The sequence below is a fragment of the Mus musculus genome, chromosome 7, assembly GCF_000001635.26.
Source record: "Mus musculus strain C57BL/6J chromosome 7, GRCm38.p6 C57BL/6J".
Classification (NCBI taxonomy): Eukaryota; Metazoa; Chordata; class Mammalia; order Rodentia; family Muridae; genus Mus; species Mus musculus.
Window position 1 is genome coordinate 143,901,112 of NC_000073.6, and position 6,000 is coordinate 143,907,111.

Sequence of the window (6,000 nt, forward strand, 5' to 3'; positions counted from 1 at the left end):
CCCATTCCATTCCAGGACCCAGTTTACTCCTCCAACACTGTTGTGGAGCCCTGGGTAGTCTAGTTCCTGCTGTTGAGAGATACCACCCTGACAAAATACAACTTAGAGAAGGAAGTGTTGGTCTGGCGTGCAGTTTTAGGTTACAGTCATTCCAGCCCCAATTTTCTCCTTTCTATTCAGTCTAGGACACCAGCCGCTCACATTCAGTGTGGGTCTTCCCATATAATTAGCCTAATCTAGAAAATCCTTTACAGACATCCCTGGAGGTTTGTCTTTATGGTGTTCTGAATCTTCTTAATTTGACAATATTAATTAGCACTCTGTACTTTCAACAGCCTTCATACCACCGACAGCTTGGAGGTAGGTTGGGGCAAGATGGAGGGTAGGATCCACAAGGGTAAGGCAGGAGAACAGGCAAGATCCATGAGTATAGTGCCAGCAAGGGGATGTCTGGGCCATCCGGTGCCCTCGAACTCTTTGGGTCAGATAAACATTCGAAGAGCACAGTTAAATTCAGCAACTTGACACCCATAGCAGACGGTGCCTTGGCCCTCCTCTGAAGACAGCAGCTTATCTCAGCAGAGGCTTGTGAAATAAATGCATACTTAGTGAAAAGTCACAGGACAGCTATGGACCCCAGGGACTCTGACCAGGGAGACCTCCCACATGGTCCTGTCTTTAACCCTGCAGCAGGTTCCATCACCTGCCACGCAGGTGTCTGGGTGGCTAGCTGCTTTCCTCGAGCTGATGCAGGGTAGAAGTGGAGATGCAGGAAGGAGGAAGCCCCTCATCTTGGTCCACCTTTCCTGCTGACTGAGCATCATGACACAAGAACTCAGCTGATCAAGTCAAAACTGCCTGCAGAATAATGTGCATTTTCCTAAAGCCAGCAGACAAGGATGCTCAAAACAACAGATGAACCATGCTTACCTCCAACCAGAACACTTCTGCCCTTGAGTTTGATGCTTACAATCTCATGTATGGATCTTTAAGAAAAATAAGAAAGGCAGTGCATATATATTTACTTAACTTAAACTTTTTAGTTAAATATTAAGTCTTTAAACCTCATAAATTGTATTCTTAGAGAGATATGACTCAGAAAGATTCAGAAGCACATAGCCTTTTAAAACCTAAGCAGGGTTCTCTTAAGAAGCCTGTACCCATGAGGGTGTGTGCGCTATCCATCCTTTCCCTGTATATCTGTCTAGACAATAAATTCATTTACTTGACTTCACTATGACTCATCCAGATATTCTTTTTTCAAATATTTATTTATTTATGTTGACAGAAGCCATCTAGGAAAGGCTATGGCAAGCAAATGTGTCTCCTGGAGATGGCCCACAGTTTGGCATGGCTGCAATGGGTGCACTCTGGAGAGGCACAGCCCCGGAGACTTGGTCCCAGGATTGATCCTCACTGCTGATATGCTTTTCCTGTCATTATTACATAGCCCAGTGATTCCTGGGTATCAGCCCACCCTATTGGGTAAATTCCCTACAAATCAACATGAAGATGAACATTCATGAATTAATGCTGTTTAGATGAATTAATTATAGCATTCCTGATTTGATTCAAATAAATTTAAGAAGAAAGTTTTAGGAGATGGTTTTAGTTGTTTTGCCACAAAGATGTAATAAAGTTAGAGTCAAGAAAAGAATGCTCCCCCTCCTCACAGAATAGTAAGTAAAGGCTGCATAATAAGGAATACAATGAGGTTTCATGAATTGCACTAAGAAGAGAATTACACTTGTGAAAATTGTGAAAGGAAAAACGCTCATTGTAGGTTAGGTCCAAGGATAAAGCCACAGGTGTCCACTATGATAGAGCAAGGCTATGTGACATCATTGCTTTGAACTTATGAGCTTACAGAATGAAACACTGCTTTTAATATCAACATCCTTCTGTAACTCCCCTTGTATAAAACGTGTAACATTTTATCTGTGAGGTAATTTATAAAGAACCTTTGTCTAAGAAGGTATAAGAACTCAGAAAGAATAAATAAAGTGTGGCTTTCGGGGCTTTGCTCCATCCACAAATGAATAAGTATATGTCTGTCTGTCTCTATATATGTAGATATATGTATATAAATATGCATGAGCATTGTAAAAATTGATGAAACAGGTGGTCAGGCCCAGCCAGAGAGAGTACGTGTGGCTGTGTGCCTAACCTTCATCTTGTTTTCCTTTTTATTTCCTCTCTGGCTCAGGAAGAGTTAACAAACTCTGACTCTCTTGCCTGGCTAGCCCAGGGATCCTTGAACCAGAAAGAAAAGATCCCAGGTAAGTAAGCCTTTTCCTTAATTTCCTCCTGCTATAAGCAGGAGTTAAATTTCCAAAAGCCAGCAGCTTTTGGCCACAAACTAGCAATGAGTTAAAGAAAGAGTTAAATTGCCAAATGGATTTTGGCCATGCAATCGACCCCATACCCTCCTTTCACTGTCTTCCTCTGGGAACTGGATGCTGGGAAATCCTTGGCAGAGTGTTTATTTGGATGTATATTTATACACTATATAGGTGCAGTGTCCATTGAGGCCAGAAAACAATATGACAGATCCCTGCAACTGGAGATACAGGTGGTTGTGAGCTACCATGCTGGGTAATGAACCTGGGTCCTCTGGAAGAGCAGCTGGTGCTTTTAAGCCCTGAGCCATCTCTCTATCCCCTTGTCTTGAAATGCTTTGTGTACACACATACATATGTGTACATGTGCATATGCATGAATGAGTGTGTGTGTAGGCTAGTGTTGGTGTCAAGTGCCTTCCTCAGCCACTTTCTTATGTGAATATCTCTCTCTCTCTCTCTCTCTCTCTCTCTCTCTCTCTCTCTCACACACACACACACACACACACACACACACACCAGATGACACCAGTGAGAGACAGTGGAAGGCTGCCAGGGTGGCTGTTTCAGGGACCTAAGTGGACATTAGCCTTGCTTGATCCCTGGGCCTCTCTGCACAAGTGAGGGTAACAGGCTTGACTTCAAAGCCTGTATCCTGCTGTCAGTAACATCCCTGTGACATTTAACCACCAACAACCATGTCCAGATGTCAGCCATTGTATTTGATGGGGGAAGGGGCGGGCAGGAGATGCGCAGGTACCACCTTCACAGCACAGGTGCTGTTTTTGTGTAATATCTTTGCTCACAGTGGTAAGGGTCAGTTGAGAGCCCCTTTGCTGGAGTGAGGATATCTATGAGTGCAGATCTGAGGATGGCAACTATGGTAGTTACACTTGGTTATCAACTTGGCCCACTGAGAAGCAGGAACTTCAATTGAGGAATTACCTCCATCAGATTGGCTTATGGGAATGTCTGGAACTTTTTTTTAAATTATTGCTGGTGTGGAAAAGCCCAGCCCATTGTGAGTGGTGTCATACTTGGTTTGGTGGTGGGTCTGGGCTATATGAGAAAGCTGGTTCAATGTGAGCCTTGGATCAAGTCAGTAAGCAGCATTCTTCCATGGCCTCTGTTTCAGTTCCTGCTTCCAGGTTCCTGCCTTGACTTCCCTTGATGATGGACCATAACCTATAAGCCAAACAGACCCTTTCCTCCCAAAGTTTCTTTTGATATTGATGTTTTATCACAACAACAGATGCCAAACTAGGACAAGGACCCACTGGGACCCAGCATTGCTGATCACAGTTCCAAGACAAACTGACACAGACACCTGAGGTCCCATGTAACAGCTTTTTCTAGACCCCAAACCTGAGCATCCCCTCTCTGCAGAAGACTTTCAGGCAAACATCCAGGTACTATAGCCAGGGCACCCAGGGCAGGTTGCTCTAGTGGAGCCAGGCTGTGATGGTTCATGTGTGGCCCTGAGCCAAACTTCACCTTGTGGCCTCACTGGTGAGTGGGGGGTGGTGAGATTATCCCACTGAGAATAAGGGCCACACCAGAATTGGCTTGTGATATCTTACTGCTATTAGAGGAGTCTGGCTCAGGCTTAGAGACTCCACAGGGCTGCTTGCTCCCACCCAACTGTGGCCCAGCTCATGCTAAAGCCCATGGGTTGCAGTGCACTCTCCCAACCCCCACCCACTCCCACTCAGAGCCAGAACTCAACAGAAGTCCACTCAAGAGTCTACAATGCAGGAAGTGGGGACAAACCTTTCAGATACCCTGATCCTCTATGAGTTTGGGCTCAAGGTCCCCAGGACTGTGCAGCCACTTGGGCTGCAGAGGCAGGCAGAGAGCCTCCTGCCATGGCCATCTGCATCCATGTGCCTCTGCACAGCTAAGTGCCTTTGGGAGCTGGGAGAGGGATGAGCGGAGGTCCACCATCTGTCCCTCTCTGTCCATGGGGAAGCTTCAAAGCTGCCAGCTAGGCCAGGATGTCCAGCTGTTCCCCTCAGGAGAAAGTCCAGCATAGTCTGTAGAGCTGGCTCCCACAGCTGTGATGGGGCCTTGAGGGACCTGTAGGCTTCTGGCTGATCTTTACTTTAGAAGATAAACATGCTGATCATGGAGAAAGGGAACATACACCCTTCACCCTCCAGCTTGCCTCTGTTGGCAGAGCCATGCTTCTGAGCAGCTTCAGGCTGAATGATGGCTAAGGAGGATCTGGAGCAGGGTACCACAGCCCCTGTTGCCCTAGTATACTGCACAGCTCACCAACTGGAAGCTCCTCCCTCAAGCTGGCAGGCCAGCTGATTGGTGGCATTGACAGAATACACCAAGTGGGAGGCATGGATGCCAATTCCAAACCTCTCCACTGCGTGGGCAGCTGTCTAGTTACTAAGACACTCGCTCCTCTCATATTGGAACCCTCCCGGTTTCCTTGCCTCCTGTCCTTAGGAGCTGCCTGCTAAGTCTTGTAGCTTTCTTAAGCCCTTCCATCCCTCTTGCTGCTGTAGACTGCTTTAACTCCTCAGGGACACACTTGAGGCACACTGGATTCCACAGACTGTATAACATCCTGACCCTGAGTACTACCACCCAGCCCACATGTCCGAATGTTTGCAACACCTCAATCCTCTGCTCCAGTGTACCATTGCCTAGCCTCTGGGTGATCTAGGAACTCACGTCCTGGTGTTCTTTTCCTCAAAACTAGGAGTGGTACTTGGTGAAGAACCCTTGCTGGTTCCCATCACAGGATTTAGAGTGGCACGGTATGGTGTTCTGGCTGGTTTTGTGTGTCAACTTGACATAGGCTGGAGTTATCACAGAGAAAGGAGCTTCAGTTGAGAAAATGCCTGCATGAGATCCAGTGATAAGGCATTTACTTAATTAGTGAACAAATGGGGAGGGCCCATTGTGGGTGGTGCCATTCCTGGGCTGGTAGTCTTGGGTTCTATAAGAAAGCAAGCTGAGCAAGCCAGGGGAAGCAAACCAGTGAATAACATCTCTCCATGGCCTCTGCATCAGCTCCTGCTTCCTGACCTGCTTGAGTTCCAGTCCTGACTTCCTCTGGTGATCAACAACAATGTGGAAAGTGTAAGCTAATAAACCCTTTCCTCTCCAACTTGCTTCTTGGTCATGATGTTTGTACAGGAATAGAAACCCTGACTAAGACATATGGCAAACAAGAAGTTCAGGTCTTACCCTTCTTGGCAGCCCTGGGAATAGACACTGGGGAAGAGGACTGACCACTTCCCTAAGTATTATCAGTTTTGCTCTAAGTTCATCCAGGATCTCGAACAGGTGGCTCAGATCATCCTCACCCTGTGGGACCAAGCAGACTCACTGGCTGCCACAGTGCTAAAACACCATCGAGGATCAGATCTACTAACAGTAGAGAGAGGTGGTCTTTGCCTTTTCCTTAGGAAGGAGTGTTGCTTTTCTGTCAGCCAGTTGGGTATAGTAAAAAATAAGATCCAACAGCTCCAGATGGGTCTCCAAAAACATAAGAAACAGCTCCACGCCTCTCGCCAGTAGATAGCTGTCAGCCCGGTATGAAATTCTTAACCCTCTGTCTCCTTTTTGTGACACCCTGCCTCCTAAACTTCTTGTCTAGATTTCTTCAACAACAGATCCAAAAGATGTCCTACCAGACTTTTAA